General features: G+C 43.3%; 1 long non-coding RNA gene across 2 annotated transcripts; it reads left to right on the top strand.

Annotated features, from left to right (window-relative positions):
* Nucleotides 1-12,330: 12,330 nt before the first annotated feature.
* On the top strand, nt 12,331-25,391 carry LOC112208164 (uncharacterized). 2 transcript variants are annotated; one of them, XR_010149121.1, is made up of 4 exons: nt 12,331-13,394; nt 13,961-14,032; nt 16,147-16,245; nt 18,859-25,391. It is a non-coding gene; the product is annotated as an uncharacterized LOC112208164 (long non-coding RNA). The 2 variants fall into 2 exon arrangements; XR_010149122.1 differs by having other exon boundaries at nt 12,331-13,061; nt 13,234-14,032.
* Nucleotides 25,392-26,698: the final 1,307 nt, after the last annotated feature.

Here is a 26,698-nt window from a genome sequence, read left to right on the forward strand (position 1 = left end):
GATTGGATCTCTATTCTGTGAAAGCTTTGCTGATGATTTCTCTCCCTTCCACCTTTTCTTCTGGCAACCAGTTAAACATAAACTAGTGCCCGCCCACCCTAAACTTAAGAGAGTGCATCATGGTTGCTAGCCTGTTTTTAGGGGATATAGATTTCCAGCTCTCAGGGACAGCCTTTTCTGTGTTTTTCTCAGCACCTGGCTTTAGTCTGCACATGTCTGAGAGCCTTGGCCACCAGAGGACCCCTACAGATGCAGTGAGACCTCGAAAGTGCTGGAGCCTAAATCTGTAACTTCAGAAGGACTGCCAGAGTCAGGCTCCAGCCCCAGAGGATGCTTTTCCCTTCAGTGCAAGGGAAATGAAAAGATTCAGTCATATTTAGAAGGGAAAGGCAGGTGATGAAGGAAACTAATCCACAAAAAGATAAACCCTCCAGCCTTTCTTTGGAGTCTGAGGTATCTTCCTTCCTCTGACCAGAAACTGAGAAGGTCTCACAAGGCGTTCTTAAATACAGGTGAACCCCATTTTAAGGCCAGCCAGAGCTAAAAATCATGTAGTATGTGATCTGAACTCAAAATGATTGAATTATTCTACACAGCTGCTTTTGCATGGAAGTGTTTGTTGTTGGCATGACTGCACATCTAATCACCCAGCTAGAAATTTCAAGTCCTCTTCAATTAATGTTGCCTCATCTCTCACACCCAATCAAAATAATTATAAATTCTGTCTGTGCAATCTCATAATCATGTATTAAACTATATCTTCTTCTTTGCCTCCGTGACTGTGCCCTCAAGTCTTGCATCATTGCTTCCTGGATTCGTAATAATGGTCATCACTTATTAATACTCATTGTATGTCAGGAGCTCTGGTAGGCACTTTATATATATTATACCATTTAATTTAAGAACATTCCTGAGAGGTACTTACTCATGTCTCCAATCTACCTATGAGGACAAAGAGGCTTAGGGAGTTTAGACTTTGCCAAGTTACACAGCTTATAGATGTCAGAAGTGGGATGCCAACCTGGATATGTTGATGCCAAAGTCTGTGACACTCTAATATGGCACTCTAATGGTGGCCAGTTGATCCTGCCCTAGACAATTACAGAGGTGTCCTGTGTTCTACTGATGAAATTAGGTGAAGAACTAGAAGTGATTTCAACAGGAAACTGATCCTGCTGCTCTTCAACTATTACCAGAAAGAAAGGCCCAAGAACAATTATTCTAAAAACACAGTAGTCATTTTGGCAGAAGTCTTTGGAATTTAATTAACATGTATCCAACAATACTATGCAACAGGTTGACTCTCAGTTCCTTGTGGGTACATTTTTCACATAATTTATTCTGGCATGACCATTCCTTCATTCAGCTAGTATTTACAGAGCACCTAGAGTATTCCAGGCACTCTTCTGGATGCCAGTGATATTGCTGTGAAAAGATGACAAAGTCCCTGTCTTCATGAAGCCTACATTCTAGAAGGAGAAATAGAAAACAGATAACCAGGCAAAGAGATGAATGGCTGTGTATATGCAATGAGTGCTATGTAGGGCATGTATAGGCTGTTATCATAAAGAATGGCAGGGGTGGGGGATACTTAACCTGAGACATGAAGATTGAGAAAGAGACAGCGATGCTATGTGCAGCAGGAGGGAACTTTCAGGCAAACAAATCATGTGTTCAAAGCCTCTGAGCAGTAAAAAGGCTTGGGCTGGTCCAGGTGCTGAAAGAAGTTGAGTGTGATAACAGCGTGGTGACTGATGGGGAGAGGAATGTGAGATGATATTGACAAGGTAGACTGAAGCAAGATGCTATAGGGCAAGACTTTGGGTTTTATTCTAAGTGCAATAGGAAGGCACTAAAGGGTTCAAGACAGAAGAGTGCCAAGATAGGATTTGTGTTTTTAAAAATTTGCTCTTGATTCTGTAAGGAGAGGGAATGTATGAGATGGAAGTGGGGAGATCAGTTACAAGGCTTTCACACCCCCTTTACACTTGTAGTGGTTCAAGTGTAATGGGTCTTAAAATTTATATGTTGAAGTTCTAACCCCCAGTACCTCAGAATGTGACTGTATTTGGAGATATAGGGCCTTTAAAAAGGTAAGTGAGGATATCAGGGTTGGCCCTAATGCAGTGTGACTGGTCTCCCTGTAAGAAGAGAATATTAGGATGCAGAGAGATGCTCAGAGATGAAGAGATATAGGTGGACCTGAGATATACTTCTGAGGAAGAAGTGACAGATGAATTAAACATGAAGAGTAGGGAAGAAGATGAAATCAAGGGTGACCCCCAGGTATCTCTGGCTTACGCTACTGGGTGGATGGTAGTATCAGTTACTGAAAAGAGAAGGCTGGAGAGGAGCGTATTTGGGAAAAGAAATCAAAAGCTCTTGACCTGTTAAACTGGGGATGCCCATTAGGCATGTGAGTGGAGATATGGAGTAGGCAGATGGTGGAAACAAGGCTGAACATCAGGGAAATGTAAGGGCTGGAGATAGAGAGTTGACAGCTGTGCCATGTCATGGTATTGGAAGCCAAGTGAGTGAATGAGCTTACTGAGGAGAAGGGACAGAGAAAAGAGCTGAACATCTTGGAGAAACCCATGTTGAAATCTCTGGCAGAGGAGGAAGAGTCAGGCAAGGAGACTGAGAAGGTGTGACCAGTGAGGTAGGAGAAAACCAGGAGTCTATGGTGTCAGTCAAAATAGAAGCAGGCTTAAAGAACAGGGAAATGGTCAGCTGTGCCAAATGCTGCTGAACAGTTGAGTGGGATGAGGATAGGAGAATATCCCATGGACTCGCCAAGGTGGAGGCCATGCTATTCTCGACAAGAGCACCAGGGTGGTGGTTGCTGAGGCTAAAATGAAGTGAATTAGGAATGAATGAGAAGTAACTAAGTGGAGACAAAATGTGTAAGGATCTCTTACTAGACATTTGATTTTGGAGAGGAGCAGAGGAGTGAGGAAACAGCTGGAGAGGTTGAGGAGCCAGGACGACAGAGAGTAAGGAATAGATTGTGTTGCAGGAGAGGGAGGAGAGACCTGAAGGAGTGAAGATCTCCTTCGGGGGAAAGGGGTGAGATCCTTGGAAAGGATCCCTTGGAAAGACTGGGCTTTGCCTGGAGAGGGGACACCTTCTCTGCTATATTAGCACGAAGGAAGGAGATGCTGGTGGGCTTAGGCTTCATCTGATGCCTTCCATTTTCTCAAGGAAACAGGAGGCCATGTCATCAGCTGAGAGGGGGAGAGAGAAGGGAATTGTTGAGAAAAGAGAAGAAGGCAGGAAACAGCTGGTTCATAAAGTGGTATGTTGGTCCAGGTCCTTTAAGAAGCAAATGTCAAGATGGAAATAAGCATGCAAAGATTTTATTAGTGGAACCACCTGTGTGAACAAGTGAGGAAGGAGTCAGAAGAGGCTGGTACAGCTGTCCAACAGTGATGCAAGTCTGACCCTGAGTGAAGGAGAAAAGAAAGGAAGGTTGGATGGAAGCATCCTAGATTGCCATGAAATCTGGGGAAGGTTTGGCAGTATTAATGCAGAGCCAGGGTTCACTGTCAGAGGAGTGCCCTGTTTCCCCTGAATGAGCTTGACTTGTTATCCCTGTTGAGCTCAGCCATTGGCTGCAAGCAGCCTGTGGGAAGGTGGCCTTAGAGTCAACACAGTGATGGCTTTCACAGTACAGTGGCTGGGGACTTTGGTTAATTACACATACACTGCAAGATACATTCTCACGGCCACCACAGTGAGGAAAGTGAGCTTACTTAGAATAGACATAGTCATGCTACCAGGCAGTGTTGGGCACCCATTTGAAGTTTGCAATTATAATTTTAAAGTGAAAGCCATCTTTCCTTGGAAACTGTGATGCTCAAATTTTAACACTTTGTGAATGCATGATTGAGATTTCAGACTGAATTCCCAGTCTGAACGAATTTCAGGCCAACATCAATGTGATCAATATTCTATGGAGTGAAGATTTGAGACCTTGACTTCTCATATGTTTATTTTCTGGATTGGACCCAGAAATATTCTCTAAGTTTGTTCCTTCTATAGTGCTGCCCCAGTCCGCCTTTGGACAGTGACAGAATCCTTTTGTTCATATAGGAGTCATGGTCAAGTCCTTAATTCTCATAACCTGTGCCTCTCAGCACATGTAGCTTCTGAAAAGTCAATTTTTATAAATACGATTTTTCTGATACCAAAAGTAATATATGTAAAAAATATGAAAACTACACTGTTGGTGACCTGCCCACATTCCTTAACCCACCTGGAAGTCATCTGCAGTTGTGGATGGTTCTGTTATATATGGATGGCTTCCTTTCTCAAGCACCTTTGTCCCCTTCTTGAGGACATTCTCTGGCTATAGGAGCTTTCTTGGCTTGCACATAGGGTGGTTGAAAGTGCCGGGAGTGCTGGGGAGTTAACATTTCCAGAAGTGATCCTTAACAATGGAGGATGAGAGTGGCTGGATAAATATCTTGACCAGCTATCTTGACCCTTGATGGGACTGTTCTGAGATGTGTTTCATAGAGTGTCTCAGAGTTTCCCTCGAGGGATTTAGCTCCAATTGCCAACAGTGGTAACCCATTCATCAGCACATCCCATATTGATCTTTTCTTTCTTCTACTTCTTCACCCCACTTCTAGTGCCTCCTGCAATTATCTCCCAAGCAGCTGCACCCAAATTCTCCTTTCAGGAGTGAGAAGAACCCAAAACTAGCATAAGCACAAAGCAGTCAAATTATACCACCTAGAAATAGACAGTTAACAGTTTATATTCTTTTATTCTTTCTATTCTTTATCTCTCTCTCTCTCTCTCTGTGTGTGTGTGTGTGTGTGTATACATTCTCCATGTTTAAATCCTTCTTTTTTCCCTGTTTAATGCTGTAGATCCTATTTTGTTACTGATTTTTAAAGCTGTAATATTACAGACAATTATCAGGTCATAAAAATTATGATACAGAAAATAATTGTTAATGACTATCTAGTATTTGTTTGGATGTGTGTAAAATTGATTTTGAAGATTACTGATCTGCCTTTAATCAGTAATAGAAAGTTACTCTACTCTAGCTGAGTTCTTTCCAAATAATGTGTCTTCCAACCATGTGTGACCCAACTTTTAGCAAACATTTATGGAGGATTGCCTGCCAGACATGCAGTCTACCCTTAGATAGCGTAGATCTTATTTCCCAGTCCAAATCAGGTGAGTCTACTACGGGGTTGATGTATTTGGCCTCTCTCCCTTTGCCACCTCTTAGTCCTAAGTTGAGGTTTGGAATATCACCTCCAGGAACCCTATGGAATAGCTGTGCAGAACTTAGCATTGTATAGATTGCTGAGAATCTATGAGACTTCCCTTGTGTGAGAATTTGGAGGAAAAATTCACTCAAGCCCCAGAACAAGGAAAAAGAAAGCTCTCACTGAGGAACTGGCTTTCTTTTGTCTTTTGTTCATTGTCATTTTTGTAACTTTTACATTCTCATTTTTGCTTTGTTTCATAAGAAGCTCAGAGCCTAATTCATATTCTATTTTTGGTAATTATATAAGATCAGTGTAAATCACTGGATACTAACTTTCCTTCTATATTAATCTTTTTACTACCCCTTCTTAATTTTCTCCTTAAACTTGGTTTCTCTTCAAATAAAAAAAAAATCTTACATTGGGTAGTGTATTAGTCTGTTCTCATGCTGCTAATAAAGACATACCTGAGACTGGGTAATTTATAAAGGAAAGAGGTTTAATTGACTCACAGTTCCACATGGCTGGGGAAGCCTCACAAACACGGTGGAAGGCAAATGAGGAGCAAAGGCACGTCTTACATGGCAGCAGGCAAGAGAGCTTGTGCAGGGGAACTCTCATTTATAAAACCACCAGATCTCATGAGACATATTCACTACCACGAGAAGAGTATGGGGGAAACAGCCCCCATGATTCAATTGTCTCCACCTGGCCCCACCCTTGACATGTGGGGATTATTACAACTCAAGGTGAGATTTGAGTGGGGATACAGCCAAACCATATCAGGTAGACTTTTAAAGTCACCTCAAAAAACATAATGATATGCAGTAGGTTTATGGCTTCCTCTTCCCCACCATTCCTTTTCCCCCTCCTGTGGGATGTCAGGGACTTCTGCTTGTTTTGTGGGGAGGAGGAAAAGGGTTGTCCTAAACTATTGACACAGGCAGTTTGGATGGGACTTAGCAGTCTCAGGACCCAGTGGGCCTCCCTCTGCAATGTGACTACCAGTAGTGCTCAGCCAGCTATTGATGGGCAGATTTATCCCATAGAGATGCAAACAGCATCTGCTCAGATGTCAGATCTGCTGTGGGAAAGATGAGAAATGGGCTGCATATGTGGGCATCATTTTTGCACAGTTCCCTGGTACTCAACACCCAGAGAGCTGGCAGCCTCTCATGCAGACCCCTCCTCCCTATGGCCAGGCCTCCATCTCCAGCCTCCATCTGCACCATCCCCACCCCCATGGTGGAGGAGAAGGAGTGACCCCTGTGGCAGGGAGAAGGTGAAAGTCACCTGCCCATCCCTCTCCCGATGTTCTCTTCTGAGTCCTCTTTATTTCCCTAGACCTTTGCCTGTTGGTTCTCAAAAGCATCATTTGGAAGTAAGAGGTAAACCCAACTGAATATTAACTATCGTTTTTATTTTTTTATTTATACAAATTTATGGGGCACGTGTGAAACTTTGTTACATGTATTTAATGTGTAGTGATCAAGTCAGAGAATTTATTGCGTCCATCATCTGAGTACAATACATTTTTGTCAACTATAATCACCCTACTCTGTTATCATGCATTTAATTTATTCCTTCTGTCTTATTACATATTTGTACCCTTTAACCCACTTTTCTTCATGGCCAAATAGTATTTCATTGTGTATATATGACACATTTTCTTTATCCATTCATCTGTTGATGGACACTTGGGTTGATTCCATATCATTGCTATTGTAAATAGTGCTGCAGTAAACGTGGGAGTGCAGGTATTCCTTTGATATATTGATTTCTTTTCCTTTGGGTAGATACCCAGTAATGGGATTGCTGGATTGAATGGTAGTTCTATTTTTAGTTTTTTGAGAAGTCTCCATACTGTTTCTTATAGTGGCTGTACTAGTTTACATTGCCACCATAGTGTATAAGAGTTCTCTTTTCTCTGCATCCTTGCCAAGATCTGTTATTTGCTGTCTTTTTAATGATAGCCATTCTGATTATGGTAAGATGATATCTCATTGTGGTTTTGATTTGCATTTTTCTGATGATTAGTGATAGTGAGCATTTTTTCATATACCTGTTGGTCATTCGTATGTCTCCTTTTGAGAAATGTCTATTCACATTCTTTGCCTACTTTTTAATGGGATTGTTTTTTTCTTTTTCCTCTTGAGTTGTTTTAGTTCCTTGCATATTCTAGATATTAGTTCCCTGTCAGATGAATGGCTTGCAAATATTTTCTCTCATCTACAGATTGTCTCTTCAGTATGTTAATTATTTCTTTTGCTGTGCAGAAGCCTTTTAGTTTAATTAAGTCCCATTTGTCTATTTTTGTTTTTGTTTTTGTTGCCTGTGTTCTCTTTATATTTCTGCTAAGAGAATCATAATTCTCCTGGGCAATGTATAGGCCTCTGACTCCCCTGACTGTACAGGGGAGAAGTGATAGAGGAAGAAAAGCACAATAACTGATCTAGGTTTGTATGGGTGAAATATACACATATATGTGTACTTAAAGTATATATAGAGAGACTATTTAGATGTTTGAATTTCTCTTATAGCTATCTATATGTGTATATGTGTGTCTGTAGCTCCCAGATCTGATCATATCATGCCCAGCCTTAAAAGCCTTCCATAGTTCCTTTTTGCTTACTATAGGATAAAGTCCAAACTTTCCTTGGCATGGCCTCCATGCCCTCTGTCCTCTCTACCCTCCAGCACCAAGCTTCCCTCCAATCAGCCACCTCCCTACCCCCACCCTCAGGCTCCCATCATGAGCACCACTCCCTGGCCTTCCCATGAACCCTGCCCTTTCCCAGCTCTCAGCTCTACAGAGGCTGCTCACTCTGACTGCACGCCTCCCCCACTTCCTCTCCATAGTTGCCTGCCTTGGAAAGTTCTATTCATTCATCTCAAATGAACGTTCACTGTCCCTTCTGAGCTAAGCTATGCCTTCTTGAAATGGCAGTGCCTAGCACAGTGCAACCAACCAAAAAACGCCAAGCGAATTCTCAAGGACCCAAGGCTGAGTCAGGAGTGCCCTCCTTCCCGGCTGCCCGCAGAGCTCCTGGCTCACTATCCCTCCACAAGAGCTCAGCCCAGGTGTGTGCTGTTCATGGCATGCTTGCATCTCTCATGACAGCCCTCAAGGCACCACTCGTGTCTCTCTCCTCCAGAAGGGCATTTTCAGCACCCTGTGCAGGGCCTGACACATGGTTGCTACCCAGTGTATGTTTGAATGAATTATAGATCGCTAGCATGGGACAGATACGCTGGAAGCAGAGAAACTGAAAGCAAAATGTTGGAGGTATTGCCCAAGAAGCAATAATCAGGACCAGTGACAAAGCCTCCCCTACACGTGAGGACTAGTTCACTGAGGAAAATGGAATTTTTTTGCAATGACTTGAACATCACCACAGCTCTTGAGGAAGGCCAAGGTTGTTTGTTTTTGGGTCCTCCCCCGTTGCTGTGGATGATGTGTGGTTATGATGGTGCAGCCAAGACAGTGGCAGCAGGCATGGAGGCCAGCCTGAGGGAAACCTCCAGAATGCCCTGCCTCCCAAACCTGAGCAGAGCCCATCTGCTTCCCCTCTACACATCTGTTGCAGCAGGAAATCCAAAGCCATGTTTCTGATTTGCCACTTCTGTTAGCCATTAGACTCTTGGCTGGTTTCTGGTCTTCCTGATTGCCAGATCTGGCTTCGGGCCTGGTGACCCTGCATATCCCTTTAAGATCGCAACAGGGTCAACGGCTATTGTCATTGACTACTCTCTTTATTATCATATTTCCAAGGACTTCCTATTCCTTCTTCCCTTGTATGAAATTTCTAACATCCATCGGTACAAAACCCAGGAGGGCAGGTATTTTGGCCTGTTTTATCTACTGTCATAGCCCAATGGCTGTGATGAACAATAGCAGGTACAGTGGATGCCTTTGACGCAGGGCAGGCAAGCTCCAAAGTGGAGCTTAGCCCACTGGGTTCTTGGCTTTGCCCAGGGAAGAATTCAAGGGCAAGCTGGAGATAGAAGAAAACAGCTTTATTATTATTATCATTATTTTACTATTATTATTATTATTTGAGATGGAGTCTCGCTCTGTTGCCCAGGCTGGAGTGCAGTGGTGCAATCTCAGCTCACTGCAACCTCCGCCTCCCGGGTTCAAGAGGTGTTACAGTTCCATGACTGCTCCTGTAGAGCAGGACTACTGTGTAGGGAGAGAGTAGCAGTTCAGGGCCATTCTGCAGTCATATTTACACGCACTTTAATTGCATGCAGATAAAGGAACAGTTTATGCAGCAATTTCTAGGGAAGGGATAGTAACTTTTGGGTCATTGGGTCATTGCCATGGAAAAGGGTGGTAACGCCCACATGTTGCTATGGCAACGGTGAATTGACCCGGCACATTAGTGGGCGTGTCTGATTGAAAGCGGCTTTCTCTGGGGCCCTGTTTCAGCTAGTCCTCAATCTGGTCCCGTGTCCAAGTGTCCAAGCCATGCCTCTGGAGTTGAGTGCCACCTCCTACCTCACCTTGTTGAATAGAAAATGAATGAGTGATAGTATGAATGAATGGACACCTGTTAAAAGAGCCATCTATTACAACTAAATGAATGAAGGGCATAGACATTCCTTTGGTTGTTTTTCCAACTAGAAATCTCTCCCTGTGTTCTGTGATGGCCTAAGTCTGGCCCTGCTCAAGTGAGGGACTTCCTCGATGGGCTGGTCTCATTCTTGCGCCCTCCAGGACAGCAGGGCAGAGGGAGAGGGAAATGGGAGGGGCTGAGGGACAACGTGGCTCTTCTGGGAGCCTCTTTACCCTGTGAAATTTCCTCTGGCAGCTTTCCCCCTTGGCCTGCAGCCTGTGCCGGCCCCTGCCCCCAACTCATTGGCTTTGGTTACAGGGAGAGGCCCAGAGTCAAGAACAATAAAGGGAGGAGGGGCCTGCTTCACAGGGTCAGGGGTCAGGGAGGGGGTTTGAAGGGTGAGGAGATTGGCTCTGTGTAGCATCCGGTTTCAAACAACTCTGTTTAGAAATAGAAGAGAAGCCCTCCGGAAAATGGAAGGGCTCTGGCAGGCCTCCCAGCTGGCCAAGGAACAGCAAGTTCCTGCCAATATGTGACGGAAGTGGGGGATTTGTGGGGAGGGAGGAGGGAAGAGGGCACTGGAGGGAGTAGACACAACCTAGCAACATTTTCCCTGCTAAAAACCTTGCTCTGAAGTAAACATGGAGGGTTCTTATTCTTCCTGGCTGTGTGCACTCGGGCCAGCCTACTTCCTGTGGGCGCAATTATTCCCAGGGGTGTGTGTTTTCGTTTTTAAACACAGAGAATTATAAGCTATTCATGGTCACTGCCTGAGAATTCTTTGGAATAATGAGATAGAAAACTCATCTCTACCGTTCACGTTTCTGAGGAAGAACAAGCCTTCTAGACTCTCTCCTAGGATGGGGCTGGGAAACTCACTTTTTCTCCTGCTAAGCTCCTTCTCAGTCCATTAGAGCCAGAGGGCCAATAGGGGCCTCTTCGTGCTTTGTAGGCTAGAGGGTGTAAAGAACCTAGATGTGCAGGAAATCTGCTCTGGCTGATCAGGCAGGTGAACTCGGGGAGGGAGAGCTCTAAGGGAGGACCAAATGAGACAGTGGAGATGGCGGCTTGGCTTCAGCTCACCCCTGCTGGAGCATTCTTAGTGATCACAAAACCCACACTACTGCCTCACTGATACCATAATGTGCAACCATGCCTTTTACTTTACAAATTTCAGGCACTGGCCTTTGGAGATAACAAGGTTGTGAAGTGTCCCACTTCGGGAAGGAATGCTAACAATTGAGTTACTGCCTTGTTGCCACTGACCAGAGCATCAGGTGGTCCATTACTCAAGATAACCGTGGCAACCAGATATGCTGACCCTCATCCCCTACCCTCAGGTGCTTTGCCCAGCCCACCCTGTATACCTCATGCCCCATGTTAATTCCTGCGCTTTGCCTAATAAAAAAGCAGGGCTCTTTTGGGGGAGTAAGTCAGGGAATTCTCTCTCTGTCTCCGTCTCTGTCTCTCTCTCTCTCTCTCGCTGCCTCTTTTATGTCCAGGCATAAGCTCCAGTGAAGCCTTGTTTGGAAAAACTCTTTGGGCCTTGTGTGAATTTCTATTGCATTGAGAGCCCAAGAATCATGGTTGGTAATGCGAGGGGCCTTATTGAGGGGGGGCAAGTCATTCCACATTTTCCAAATGAGACTGAAGTGGATACACAGACTAACAATAACTGCAGTGACTCATTCTCCTTTCCAGAACCTCAACTCACAGCTGTCCCCAGTGGCTTTGTGGCATTTCACAACTGTTTTGACTTTAGAACCTCTCTCACCTTGGCCCCCCTCCAGAGCCAAAGGAACCCCCACATCTCAGGAAGTAGGTTATGAATCTGGGATACCCTGGAAGCCCAGATGCAAAACCCATATTAGGGAGGAGGAAATGGGGAAAATGAATGTTTTTTAAAGCCACCTTCTACACAAGCCTCCCCAAGAAGGGTGGATCGTCTTTGCTGCTATAGGAACTCTTATTCATTGCTGGTGGAGGGTCCAAAGAGATAATGTTAAAGTATTGATTTGAGCTGAAAGAGTGAATTATGCTAATAATTAGATTATTAATCCTTTTACAAATCTAACACTATCCAATTATTTTAACAAAGATGAAGGAGAAACTAATGAGTGTTCCATAATATCAGTATTGGACAACGTAGCTTTAGAGCCTTATGGTCACAGAAAAGGAAAAAAAATTGAATTTGTATACATTTTAAGAGAAATGATAAGGCAATTAATAAATGACTTTGATCATAAATGTATATTATATCAGGATAAAGTTCTTTAGGGAAAGAGGAGTGGAAATACAAACTCAAGGAGAAAAAAGGAATAATGTAAAATTTCTGACTGTTAAAGAAGAGCTTGTTCGTGATTTTTTTTTTAAATGGAACATATTAAATTGCTAAAACATTCCAATTCTATTTTGATACATTTAAATAGTGGCTTATAGTTATTCCAAAATGTTTAACTGTTAAAATGTTACAAGATTTCAAATTTACAGTAAAATGTAACATTTTTCAGCTATTTAAACTCAAAATGAGATTTAAAATACCAACACAAAAATTTTAAGGCATCCCTTCAGAGTAGAGGAGGAAAAAAAAACTGTCAAAGGGGATATATAATGTTCCAACATTATTTTAGGGGACATGCAATGCAAGCAAAATACTTGAAGACTCCTGAGCTGGACAGCATTTGTGTTCTTTTCAACTCTTTGGATTTTGTGGATGGGGTCTAAGAGGTTACTGTGGTGAGTGGGCACTGCAAAGAGCAGGACACCTATCTCCAAATGTAAAGGTTCACTTACAACCAAGTCTCCAAACAAAACAAAGTAGAAACAAGCCAACAAATAAAACCCACCATCTCCTTCTCTTATACACACACACACACACACACACACACAGAGCAGACCCCCCAAACCCCCCAGTAGTTGTTCCAGTATAGGCCGTTCATCAACCTGTGAAAACATGAGCTTCGTTAGCAACAGGGGATGGTCTGATCCCTGGGAAATCTCTGGAGCTGGGAGTGGCCTCAAAGAGGATCATTAAAGATCAAAAACCCCACTTGAAGTTGTTTGTTCTGCTGCAGTGTAAATCCTCTTGGCTGAGCAGCCCTTGACAGAGTCTGCTGCCTGCACAGAAGTCTTAGACGGGTGTTTGGTTTGTTTTCTGTGGAAATCAAGGCAAAGGTCTGAGTTCCACATCTGAGTGCAGACCCAGGACAGTGTACACGGGACGGCAAAGTGACTCAAACTGAAAGAACCCAGTGGAAGCAGAAACTAGGAGCCAGAGGTGAGAACATAAGCCTCCCCACCCCCAAATGGAGAATATGGAGACATCCTGGGGACAGTGGCCTTTCCAGGCACGTAGAGGGTTCATGAGCTTGCATTTTGTCATGCATGAGGAGCCCAGCTTGCTTATATTCAGCTCTGCGTGGATTCCTCATGCTGTTGTCCTACTCCAGGTGTCAGGAATAGCTCAGCCCTTCCCAGAGGCAGCAAGAGGGCAAGAAGGACAGAGGAGACTGAGCTGGCAGGTCTCTAAATGACCTCAAGTCACCACAGCCACTGGTGCTGAAGGAAATGGGAAAATAGTCTCGTGACCCAGCGAGTGCTTCCCATGCAGGTGAGTGCTGACAGTGGGAGACAGGGGTGTATCATCCTGGCAAGAGAGCAGAGGGGAGAGGAGAGGACTCCTCATGCTGTGGGAGCTGGAATCCTGGCTTGGCCGCCCTGAGTCAGCCTTCAATAGCCAGGGCCAGACCTCCCCTTCCTAGCAGGGCCCTGCCCAGATCAGGTGGCCAAGAGGGGCTGTTGCTCAGCCCTAATCCTGGAATCAACCCCAGGAAGTGGTAGCAGGACCCAGGTGGCCTTGGACCATTTCAAAGACTGGCATCAGATGTTTATCAGCTAGTATTTGTGCAAGGCCCAGGCTGAGGATGCATAAGAGACTGTGAAAAATGTCAGGAAAGCGAAAACAGCTTTCTGTAAATAGGGCTCAGACCCTGGGCAGGGTGCTATGTCTCCCCTTGGGGCCTTGGTGAAGGAAAACGCAAACATTAATCCAGAGTGAGAGAAAGAAACAGACACCACCTTGTAGGAAGATGGAGGACTGACTCCAGGAAACTCCAAGAGACGGGATGCAAAGAGAGGCAGGGTCTGTGTTTTACTTTTTCTTTGAATGTTCTGCAGTCTGTCATCTCTGGAGGCCTCAGAACCTGGTGTCACATTACAGGGTGAATGCCAGGGACAAGCTAAAGAGAGGTAAGAACCCACAGCAGTGTTAATGGCCACTGTGGGAGAATTCTGGAGATCTTACACTATAAGGGACAGGGAAACATTCATACATTTAATAAACATTAAATCTCTGATAAAAACCCATAAAACCAATCATTTTCAACTTGTATTTTAATATAACTCACATGACCTTTACCTACGTGACTCACCCCTATGCACGTTGCGAGATTTTGCCACAACTGTCAAATTTGTTTGCAATTCCCAGCTCCCAAACCCTAACTTCACCTCTTCCTCTCTAGCTTAGGAGGAAAGAAAGAATGCATGTAAGTAAGAGCATTGTTATTATAGGGTGACCTTGAATTGCTCTAATTCATTAAAACGGTGAATTCTTTGCAAAATTGAGAGATGAAGTGAGGCTGCATCTCTTTTATGTGTTCTGTGAGTTTGGCTCTAGCCTCATCTCCCCTCTGGCAAGAATGGCTTTCTCTCTTTCCCAGGGTCATTTCCCTGTGATGAGCCCAAGAAGTCCAGGTTACCAGGATGCTTATGAGAAAGCCAAGGGTCAGTCCTTGTCTCCTGGGCTACTGGAACCACCTCAGATGCATGCCTGGAGGCTGTGGGGCTCCTCAGCCCCTGCCATGCCCAGGGGGTCCCAGACCGCTGCCAGGAAAGTCCTTCCACACACTGTAGCTGCAGTTGAAATTCCACAGCCCCATTTGAGCCCCAGAGCTTGTCCTGGTCACTCTCACCTCCTCTACACTCCTAATGCTGGGACTTCCTTTGCTGCTGATCATGGAGTTTGTGGCTAGCTCTGGTCACAGCTAGCAGCCATGGTATATATCCTACTGACAATTGTCCTTTCAGCACAAGACACGACAATCCCTGCCTTCTTTCAATGCTATACTCAGCTAAGGAGCTGCCACTCAAATGGAATGGCAGAGCCACTTACCCAGGGCATGATCTGCCTATGAGAGCATGTAGGGACTGATCTCATGCCTACCCCTCACAGACTGAGGACCACAGTCTCCTTCTTCCCCTACCTTCCATACCCCAAGCCCACACCCAGTTCCTAACCCAGAATGGGTGACATGTCTTTCAAGGAGGTAAGCTCCTCTGAATTACCTTAGAAACAAAGTCCTTGGAAGCCACCTTGCAGACAAAGGGTTGTGACTTAATTTTTGAGAACTGCTGAACTTGAAGCTGGGCCCTCAGCAGAAATGTCTTCTCTGTCTCAAACCATGCCCATTTCTGAAACTACCCCCTATCTCTTTCACAGGGGACCCTGCTGCACCGGTAGCCATTCTCCCACATCAGCTGTGAATATCAGCTGTGGGTCGTGTTAGGGTTCTATTAGCTGCTGCAACAGATTGAATCCCAATTTCAATGACTTAACACATTGGAAGTCTATTTATCACTCAAATAAGATTCCAATGTCAGATTTCTAGTCAGTGAGGGTCTTTTGTCATGTGGTGATTGAGGGGCACAGGCTATTTCCCTTGTGTGGTTCTTTCATCCTATGGCCTAAAAGTTCTCCACCTCCAACTGGCAGATATGGAGAAGTCACAGCTCCTTCTCTTCCTCCACTTCCTCCTCCTCCTCCTCTTCCTCCTCCTCTTGCTCCTCCTCTTCTTTCTTCTTCAACTATTGTAAAATATACATAGCATAAAATGTCCCATTTTAACCATTTTAAGTGTACAGTTCAGTGGCATTAAGTACATTGACATTGTTTTGCAACTATCACCACCATCCATCTCCAGAACTCTTTCATCTTTCCAAACTGAAACTCAGTACTCATTAAACAACATGAAATCCCCACTTCCCTCCTTCCCTCAGCTCCTGGAAACCACCACTTTACTCTCTGTTTCTATGAATTTGACTGTCCTAGGTACCTCATATAAGTGGAATTATATAATATTTGTCCTTTTGTGACTGGCTTATTTCATTTAGTGTAATGTCTTCAAGGTTTATCCATGTTGTAGAAGGTGTCAGAATTTCCTTCCATTGCAGTATACACCATACTTTGTTTAGTTATTCATCCATGATGGACACCCAAGTTGCTTCTATCTTTTGGCAAGTCACACCCTCTTCTTAACCATCTTGACCTGCAAGTGACACCTGTCTCTTCTGATCACATTCCACAGGAGAAGGTATGACATAGCTCCACCTACATGCAAGGGGAGCCAGGAAGTGCAATCCCTGGCCGGGCTGCCACGTCTCAGAAACCATTAAGCCTATGGAAGGTGAGGCACAATTTGTTGGTGGACAACTAGCTGTTCCTACCACCCCTTCACCTTTGCACTTCCTGCAACAGCTACTCACAGTGGCCCAGAAAAAAAAATGTCTTTCTTTTTCTAGTTTCAGTTCCCAACAGGACAAATATTTTCAGACCTAAATACTTTCAATAAATAGTTATAGGTCTGTAATCCCAGCACTTTGGGAGGCCGAGGCGGGTGGATCACCTGAGGTTAGGAGTTCGAGACCAGCCTGGCCAAAATGGCAAAACCCCTTCTCTACTAAAAAAATAAAATAAAAATAAAAAAAATTAGCCAGGCATGTTGGTGCATGCCTGCAATCCCAGCTACTTGGGAGGCTGAGGCAGGAGAATCGCTTGAACCCAGGAAGTGGAGGTTGTGGTGAGCCGAGACTGTGCCATTGCATTCCAGCCTGGGCGACAGAGTGAGACTCCATCTCAAAAAAAAAAAAAAAAAAAAAAAGAAGAAGAAAGAAAGAAGAAAAAGAAAAAGAAAAATGTATAGCTAACATTTTTGTAGATGTTCGCAATTTCCAACGTCCTTTTCATATTGAATGGTGGTACAACTTCTGATTCTGTCTCTGTCACTTTCTCACTGGATGATATTTGTAGAGCCCATAGCTCTACAGTGAATTCAATAAAGAGTAGTTATTAATCTCCACAGGAACATGAGGTATGTAGTATTTCCCCATTTGTATAGATGAGGATATTGTACCTCAGAGAGATTAAGCAATTTACTCTAAGTTACCTAGCTCAAAATTGTGAACCCCACCTCTCTGTCTCCACCTCTCTTGTGGGGAACCATCATCATAGGTTTAAAAAGTAACCTTGATGTCCCTCAAAAAAACCTTTGAGCTCCCAAACTTCACTCTGCCTTTGGTGAATGACCTTTTGCACCAGAGCTCGTGGACCCAAGCTGTGACCCATTAGACAATTTGGTAAGGGAGGGAGAAGAGGTCCGGTCACTTAGTAGCCTGTCTTTTGTACTTGACCCCAGGGAGCTGCCCAGGATCCCCTTGAAGAATATCTTCCACTGTTGCAGCCACTTTCTGACAACATCCATGCACCCCCTTCCATGTTCTAGGGCCCAGGGATATACAGGAATATGAAGTAATCACTCCTCTCCAAAGAGTGTATCGTCTAACCAGTGAGACACATATGAGCAAATAGCTCTCGTGATGAGTGATATAGAGACACATTCAAGTGCTATGGGAATTTGCATGAGGGGCAATTAATTTTGCCTGACATGTGGCAAGCTACAGCAAGAAGGTGACAACTGAGCTGGGTGTAGATGGTGAGGAGAGGATTGAGGGAGGGCTACTTCAGGTAGAAGGAACAACAAAGTCTCAATGGTGTCAAAGTGCATGGGGTGTTTGAGGATGAAGAGGAGGTATAGTGAGGGCAAAGCATGGATGGAGACGGGGTGGGGAAGAGACTGAAGAAGAGGAGGGGTGGGTGGGGCAAGGGTGAAGGGCCAGGATTCTGCAGATGAGGCAAGGAGATTATTAACTGGGGGCTAATCGGATTACAGCCATCTTTTACAAAGCTTCCTCTGGCTAGGGCGAACAATGGGAAGCAAACTAATTCACCCATTTTATTCTAACCCCTTCATTCCCAGAGGGCAGGACCACCCTAGCCATCTTGAGGCCACTCCTGATGCCACATAACCGGCTTACTCTAGGCAAAGGCCTGAAGACAGACCACCTGAGGAAATTCGTTCTCCCACAATAACACTCTCCTTTAGTCTGGAGATTATGAAGGACTCCTGATAGACTTTCTCTCCTCTTTTTGGCTTGTAAACTAGGCCAAGCCCCCGAGTTGGGTATCTGGAAGGCAGGGTCTCTATTTGACACTTGCCAAGACAGAATTGAAGTGTGGGGATGCCAGGACCACTGTGGCGTCTCCCCGATCCTATGGACTGAGTGTGCGGGAAGAGGCGTGGGGAGACAGGGAAAGAAGGCAGGGGAAGTGATAGCAGAGTGGCGTCAGAACCCAGTCCAGCCCTCCATGACAGGAAATCACTGGCACCCCACTCACCTGCTGGCTTCCCACTTCCCATTGCCCTGACAGCAGAATGGACACCCAGACAGGTTTTTCTAAGTAATTTACAAATAGACCCGGAAAACAAAGGAATTCTCTGCATGTAATAAGAAATCAAAACCTGAAGAGAACAGTTGCCCTGCCCAAGAAGCCAAAGGTAGCAGTGCCCCTTCTCTCATGCTGTGGGCCAGACACACTCCATCTGGGGAAGCCCTTGGGAGTTCTGGTCCTCCCCGTGTGGATATGAGCAGGCCTGAGTTTAAAGCCCAGCCCTCACCTGTGTGACTTTGGGTGACATTAATCTCTCTAAGCTTTAGCTCCATTATCTGAAAAATGCCACACAGGCTGTTATGATTAAATAATAGCACTTAAACGTGGACATCCTATCCTTGACCCTAGGGACCATGGGGACGTACAGTATTGCAGTGTGCATGCTTCCAAGGGCAGACACCCTGGGCCTTGTGTGCCGCATTCACCAGGCTTTGCCTGCCCTGAGCTCAGGGATGTGAAAAGGAGCTTATCTCAAACCACTGAAAGTTCTTTCGTCTTACTTTTCCTCCAGGTCTCTGGATTTGATGGCAAATGGCAGCAGAAATGTGGAAAAGATCAAAGTGATGTCAAGGTTGATCTCTGAGTTTGGCACGGCTGAACTCAAACATCATTTGCCATGGACCCACAGTGTCTTCAGTAGCTGAGTGTGGTGTCATTCCCCTATGATATGTGCACTCAATTGCTGGCCAGTTTTTGTTTTTTGTTTTTGAGAGAGTCTCGCTTTGTCTCCTAGGCTGGAGTGCAGTGGCACGATCTCGGCTCACTGCAACCTCCGCCTCCCGGGTTCAAGTGATTTTCCTGCCTCAGCCTCCCGAGTAGCTGAGATTACAGGCATGTGCCAGCAGGCCCGGCTAATTTTTTTTGTAATTTTAGTAGAGACGGGGTTTCGCCATGTTGGCCAGGCTGGTCTCGAGCTCCTGGCCTCAAGTGATCCACCTGCCTCCACCTCCCAAAGTGCTGGGATTACAGGTGTGAGCCACAGTACCTGGCCCCAGAGTTTTAGAAATTGGATCATTTTAAATGTTGGAGGGGAGTTCATTGTTTAGGATGGCTGTGTGGCAAATCTTTTTTTAAAGTAAGTAATTCTCCTGTATTATAAGTCACCTCCTGATCTCTACATTTAAGGTTTGCTGTCCTGGATGTGTTCACCTATGAATGTAAGTGTGCTGAGATACACAGTGCAAGGCTGAAGTCAGAGACACCACTGATGAACCCCTGGGAAATGGTAACCCAGCCAGGAAACAAACATCTTTTATGAATCAGTTTATCCACCAAACACTTGCAGAGAGCCTATCCCATGCCACCCCTGAGAGCACAGTGATGGAGAAGATATGCTTCCTGCCTCCAAGAACCCCATAGTCTAGTGGCAGAGACAAGCATGTACATAGCTGCCTATAGTACAGCATCACAGGTGCCATAACATTGTGTAAACTGGGAATAATTCTATTCTCTGGATATAGAACATCTAACCAAGATATTGAGTATCTGGCTTCCCCTTCCCCACACTGGCCCTCACTGGGATCCATGTCTAATATTATGAAAGTCACACAATATCATTATAAACTAATCATAAATGGCACTGTCAGTTTGCTACAAAAACTTATTCAGAAAATATTCAGATTCTCCCATCAACATATGCCGCTATGTTGGCAAAATCTCTGATTTAAAATACTTATTTCGTTTTCCTCTCCGATTTTGTTCTAGTCTTCAAAATGATTTCATACAACAAAGCACTGAGTTCCTTAGTTCCTCTGACCCCTGCCAGATCTGAAGCTGTGATGTTCAAAAGTCAGGGCAGAGTCCATCTTATGATTGAGTTTCATAAGAGTCTAAGCCACTGATCAACATACTGTGGCAGAGTAAGCTTTCTGGGTTCCAGAATTTATTGTGAGTGGGCTGAGGGAGTTGAGAAACGGCATGGGAGGCCTAAAGATAAAATAACTTTTGAATGAAAATTATAGGAAAGTGGATTTGAGATCAAAACAAAGGAAGGTTGATCATAGTTGGAATCATTTAAGATTGGTGGGGGTAGTGGGCTTCCGGTTCTTAACCCAGGCCAGGCAGAGGTGTGACAACAGTCAGGGGTTTCTAAACAGGGTGGGAGGTTAGATTAGATGAGGCTTCAACCCTTTGTGTTGAACTAAAATCCTAGCTCTGCTTTCAACTCCTAGACTCCGCTTCATCATTGCTAAGTTGGAAAGAGCAAGCAATTGAGAGTCCCTGCTGGCCACAGCTGGGGTGCCCCAGACCACAGCACTGAGCCTCAAAGGCAAGTGAGCATAGTGTTGGGAGCTGGGCTTCTGGATCCATCAACTCCATCTGATGACTCAGAAGTTCCTTCAGTTCCCAACACTGGAGTCCAGCAAGGCTCGTTTGTCTTGTTTTAATTATTATTTAGATGACTGTTTGGCTCATACCTGAGCAAGGTTCGAATCAAGTCAGACCTGTTAATTGAATCAAAGTTATATAATCACATTTGGGCACTTAAATGTAAACCAATTATGTTGGAAGCCAAGTATCTTGTACTCAGGAGGGAGTTCTAATAAGTGCTGGGAATGTATGCTAATGCACAAAGCCTAACCCCCAGAGTGGAGGGTGGAGCACTCCAGGGCACTCCTGTTTCGGTGACGTTGTTTTAATAGCTAGTGCTCTGGGTGCAGTCTGGGAAGATACTGGAAACATCTCAAGCAAGTATGACATCCATTTTACCCAAGCCCATGGAACCCATTATGTTTGGAACATGTCTGTCTGTGGCATTTGGCTTGGCTTATAAATGCACTATCAGAATCTGTAGGAGGCCTTAGCAACAAGACGTGTCTTGGCCTTTCTGGTTATCAGCAATCCCTCCACCTCTCTCTTAACAAACATATGCCATAAGTCCTGATCAGGCATTTAGTTTTTTCACTTGGACCTTTTCCTAGTTCCTAGTCTCAACCCCAATGCCTCCTAATCTTGCACTTCTTCAAATACTGGCCCCCCTCTACTATGAGAGAGAGAGGAAAGTAGGGAGGAGAAGGAGGAAAAGTTATTGAGTTGATATGAGGGTAGTCAACCTAAAGCAACAATCAGGAGTAAGGTACTGGACTTGAGTTTGAAGTGTTTGTCACTAAACTCTCTCAAACTCTTCCAGGCTAACTAGCCTCAAAGGGCTTCTAGCCCATAGTCTCCTTGTATTTTCTGCCCTCCTCACTTGGAGTGGGAGGGAACCAGATGTCCAGTCTTTGTCCAGTGTTAAGAACTGGCCTGGCAGGCTTTGTTGAGACCATCCAGACTTGAAAGCCTCACAACCAGATGCCATCACAGGCACTTTCTGCTCTTAGCCTTTGTCTGTGTCTCCTACATGAACTCATCAGACTGCCTCTGAAGAGGGACATTCTAGGGACAGTTTCATCTTCATCACCATCCTGGATAGGGAACCCTTCCAGACTCAGAGTTGCAAAAGTCAGGGAGGGGCTGCTCACTGGAGGTGGAGTCCTTTGGCCAGGTTTCACTGTAAACACATGGCTAAAATGTGTCGCACATGGACAGGCATGCTAGTGTGCCCTGGATACATGCTAGTGTGCCCCGGATATATGCTAGTGTGCCCCATATAGCTTCTGGCTAAAGGACACACCTCAGCAAGGCCAAATGAGGCATCAGGATGAACTCTTCAAATAGACTTCATTAGACCCACAGAAGACTAACCTTTGCCTGACTTTGGATTACCCCTTTCTTGCCAGGAATTATGTTAAATGACTATATCTGGAACTAGAGGTCTTGATAGCCACACTTTGCTTGGTGTGGCTTCTCAGTCTTTTAAGGACATGGCTATCAAGGGCTCATGTTTATTCCAGGTCAGCCCTTTACCCCTTTCCTCCAGGGGCATCTATGGCAACAAAAGACCATGACATCTGGCAGGGCTGGCAGGACTATTTAGTTTAGGCAGGAATGTGGGTGTTAGCATGTCAGAGTACATCTGAGAAAACATTCCAAACCAACCTTTCCACACTGGGAACTCAACCCCCAGGAATCACCAAAGATAAGGGCAACAGTCTTATCTCTCGAGGGAAGTTCAGGGTAAAGGCCACTCCCGCTGTGGACCAGAGCTCAGGGAAGAAGAAAGCTCAGGCTGGCTCTGCCTGTCCCCTTGATGAACTTCCACAAATGCCACTCTGGGAACTGAGGCATATGAAGTGGGGAAGAAAATACCAGCCCTGCCCTGGAGCTCTGGGATGGTGGCTGTACACCCCTAAAGATGCCAGCAGATCTGAACTGTGGCCTATGTGTGTTTGGGAATTGAGAAATAAGGAGATAGAGGGACAGCAGGCAGGAAAAACTACAATTAGTCTCAGCTCGCACAGATTTGGGAGTATGCAGATCTGAATTGTGGCCTCCATGTGTTTGGCTGAAGGATAATGATCTCAGGCCCAGACCTTTTTTTTTTGTATCACTCGCTCAGGGGGCTCTGACCAGGAGCTTCTTTCAGATGACACAGATCCCGAGGAGCCACTTGCCTTCTACCCATGACACTTCTAAGAGTGACTCTTGCCATGTGACCATAGAGATAAGTGAAGCTTTTCTCCAATGACATCATTAAGAAGTCTAAACTTCCCCAAAGGGAGAGGCTGTGACTAGGAACACAAATGTCTCAGTGTATCACACTCATGCTCCCAGATCTGTGGGCAGAAAAAGAAATCATAGAATGGTGCATATCCTAAAAATAAAAAGGAAATTGCTTTTCAAGTTATGAAATTTGGCCCTTCTCATTGTGAGTTTAAAGTACATGTTACTGCTTCAGTTTCTAAAACAGGAGGTGGCCAGATTCAGAGTTTAAAATGTCTAAGTGGTTATTTGAAAACAGATATTTAGAGGCAACTGAGAGAAGAATACTGGGGCCATGGGTCTGCAGTCACTTTCCCAGCAGTGCTCTGAGGCCTTGGGTCTCATAAAAGGTAATCATAGTTACGCCTTTTAAAGAAAGCTGAGTCTAATTGTAGCTTTTCCTGCCTGTTGTCCCTCTATCTCCTTACTTCCCAATTCTATCTATCTTTCAAAACCCAGCTCAAATCCCACCTCCTTCCATAAGTCTTTCATTGTTTAATATAGTTGGAATTTACCTCTCCCTCCTCTAACTCCCATGGCATTTTATTTACACCTCTCTGATGGCCACTTTCTACTTTCTATAAGGTAAGTTATATACTTGTTTTATATCAATAAATTTCAAAATATTGAAATCTTACAGAGTATGTTCTCTAACCACAATGAAATTAGATCATATATTAAACTACCTAGATAATCCTACATATTTAGAAATTAAATAACACATTTATAAATAACCATGGATCAAAGGAGACATTTTAGGGGAATTAGAAAATATTCAGATTGAGGGATAATGAAAATTCAATATTATATTTCAAAATTTGTGGGGTGCAGGTAGAGCAGTGCTTAGAGGGAAATTAATAGCTCTAATATGTTAGTATTAGAAAAAGAAGGAAGGTTTAAAATTAGTTATCCAAATTTCCATTTTTAAATGTAGAACAAAAAGAGAAGTAAACCCAAAGAAAGAAGGAAATAATAAGTATAAAAGCAGAAGTCAGTATATTGGAAAACAAGCTGCAGGGATTTTTAACTCAGTCAAAAATTGGTTCTTTGAAAAGATTCATAAAATTGGTAAGCCTCTAACAAGATCGATCAATTAAAAAAGAGAGAAAATACACCTTACTAATATAGGGATGAAAGGGAGGATATCGTTACCAATCTTACAGGTTATAATGATAATTCAGAAATGCTATGAACAACTTTATGGCAATGAAGTTGATAATTTATGTGAAATGAACAAATTCCTTGAAAAACACAACTTATCAAAATCAAAACAGGAAGAAATAGATAATCCAAATAACCCATATTTCATAAAGAAGTTGAATTAACTATAAAAAATATTCCACAAAGAAAACTCCAAGGCTCTATGATTTCACTTGTAAATTCTATCAAAAATTTAAGGGAAAAAATACAAATCTTGCATAAACTCTTTCAAAAAGAGAGAAGAAGGGAAACTTTCATTTTATAAAGTCAGCATAACTTTCATACTAAGACCTGACAAAGACATTTGAAGAAATGAAAATTACAGACAAATATACTTGTGAACATAGACACAAGAATCCTTAACAAAATATTAGCAAATAGAATTCAGAAATACACAAAAATGATAATACATCATGACTAAGTAAGGTTTACCTTAGGAATGTAAAGTTGGTTTAACATTTGAAATTCTATCAATGTAATTCACAATATTAATGGAATAAAGGAGAAAAACTGTATAATAATCTCAGTAGAAACAAAAAAGCATATGATAAAATTTGACATCTATTTATGGTTAAAAACTCTTAAAACTTAGCAATATAAGGGAATTTCCTCAATTTAATAAAGTACTTCTGCTGGGCATGGTGGCTCAGGCCTGTAATCCCAGCACTTTGGGAGGCCGAGGTGGGCAGATCGCCTGAGGTCAGGAGTTTGAGACCAGCCTGGCCAACATGGTGAGACCCTGTCTCTACTAAAAATACAAAAATTAGCTGGGCATGGTGGCGCATGCCTGTAATGCCAGCTACTCAGTATGCTGGGGCAGGAGAATCGCTTGAACCCAGGAGGCGGGGGTTGCAAAGAGTCGAGATCGTGCCACTGCACTTCAGCCTGGGCAACAGAGTGAGACTCCATCTCAAAATAAATAAATAAATAAATAAATAAATAAAGTACATCTATGAAAAAACCTACAGCTAACATATAAAATGGTGAAATATTGAATATTTTTCTCCTAAAATCAGAATAAAAGGAAGGGTTGTTCACTTCTAGCACTTCCATTCAAACTTGTAACTAGAGGTCTTAGCCAGAGCAATAAAACAAAAGGAAAAAGAATTAAAGAGTGGAAATAAAGTAATACATTGTCTTTATTTGAAGATGACAAGATTGTATAGATAATCCTAATGATAGAGGGCTAATATACAAAATAAATTACATTTCTGTATAATAGCAACAAATAATTGGAAAATAAGATTCAAAAACAGTAATTAATAAAAGATGTTTAATACTTTTGCATTAAAAACTACAAAAGATTTTTGTTTTGTTTTGATTAGAGATGGGGCCTCGCCTTGTCACCCGGGCTGGAGTGCAGTGGCACAGTCATAGCTCGCTACAGCCTCGAATTTCTGGACTCAACTGATCCTCACACTTCAGCCTTCTGAGTAGCTGGGGCTACAGGCATGCACTACCATGTCCAGGGAATTTAAAAAAAAATTTTATAGAGATGATGTCATGCTATGTTGCTCAGGCTGGTCTTGAACTCCTGGGTTCCAGTGATTCTCCCATCTCAGCCTGCTTAAGTGCTGGGATTACAGGTATGAGCCATTGCACCCACCCCAACAAAAGATTTTTGAGAGAAATTTAAGAAGACCGGCAAAATGGAAAGATACATGCCATGGATTGAAAGATTCAATACTGTTATATGTCAAGTTTACTTAAAGTGACCTAAAGATTCAATATCATTTCAACTACAATCCTAACAGATTTTTGTAGAAATTGGCAGGTTAATCTTACAATTTAAATGGAAATACAAGGGGCTTAGAATACCCAAAACAATCTAGTTGGGGGAAAACCTCAAAGCTCACACTAAGTGAGCTTTCTAAGTATCTGATGCTGATACTTATTATGGAGCTACTATGATCATGGTAGGGAGTTATTTAGGTCAGGGTAGACAAATAGATCAATTGAACAGAACAAAGAGTCCAGAAATGGACCCATACATATATGGTTTATTGATTTTTGACAGAGGCATCAAGGATTTCCTATGGGGAAAGAAAATTATTTTTGACAAATGATTCTGGAATAATTGGATAAATTAAACAGGATAAAATGAACTTCAATCACTATTCATACCACATAAAGATGTAATTCATGGTGGAACAAAGACCTATGTGTAAAAGCTAAAATTCTAAAGTTTCAAGAGGAAACATAAAAAATATCTTCCTGAAGTAAGGCAAAATTTTCTTAGGTAGAAAATTTTTATAAAATAAATAGTCATGAGAGAAAAAAAGAGAAATTAGATTTCATCAAAATTAAAATCGGCTCATTAAAAGAAACCATTAAGAAAATAAGTAGGCAAGTTACAGAGTAGGAAAAATATTCACAGTGCATGTAAGTGACAAATGACTTGTATGCAGAATATATTAAAAACTCACAATAACAAAAAGACAAACAGCCAAATTTTTAAGAGATAGGCAAAAGATTTGAGGAGACAATTCATGGAAGAAGACATATGAACAGCAAATAAGCACATGAAAATGTGCTCAATATTATTAGTCATCGGGAAAATACATATTAAA

Source organism: Pan troglodytes, chromosome 12 (assembly GCF_028858775.2).
Source record: "Pan troglodytes isolate AG18354 chromosome 12, NHGRI_mPanTro3-v2.0_pri, whole genome shotgun sequence".
In the NCBI taxonomy this organism is placed as follows: domain Eukaryota; kingdom Metazoa; phylum Chordata; class Mammalia; order Primates; family Hominidae; genus Pan; species Pan troglodytes.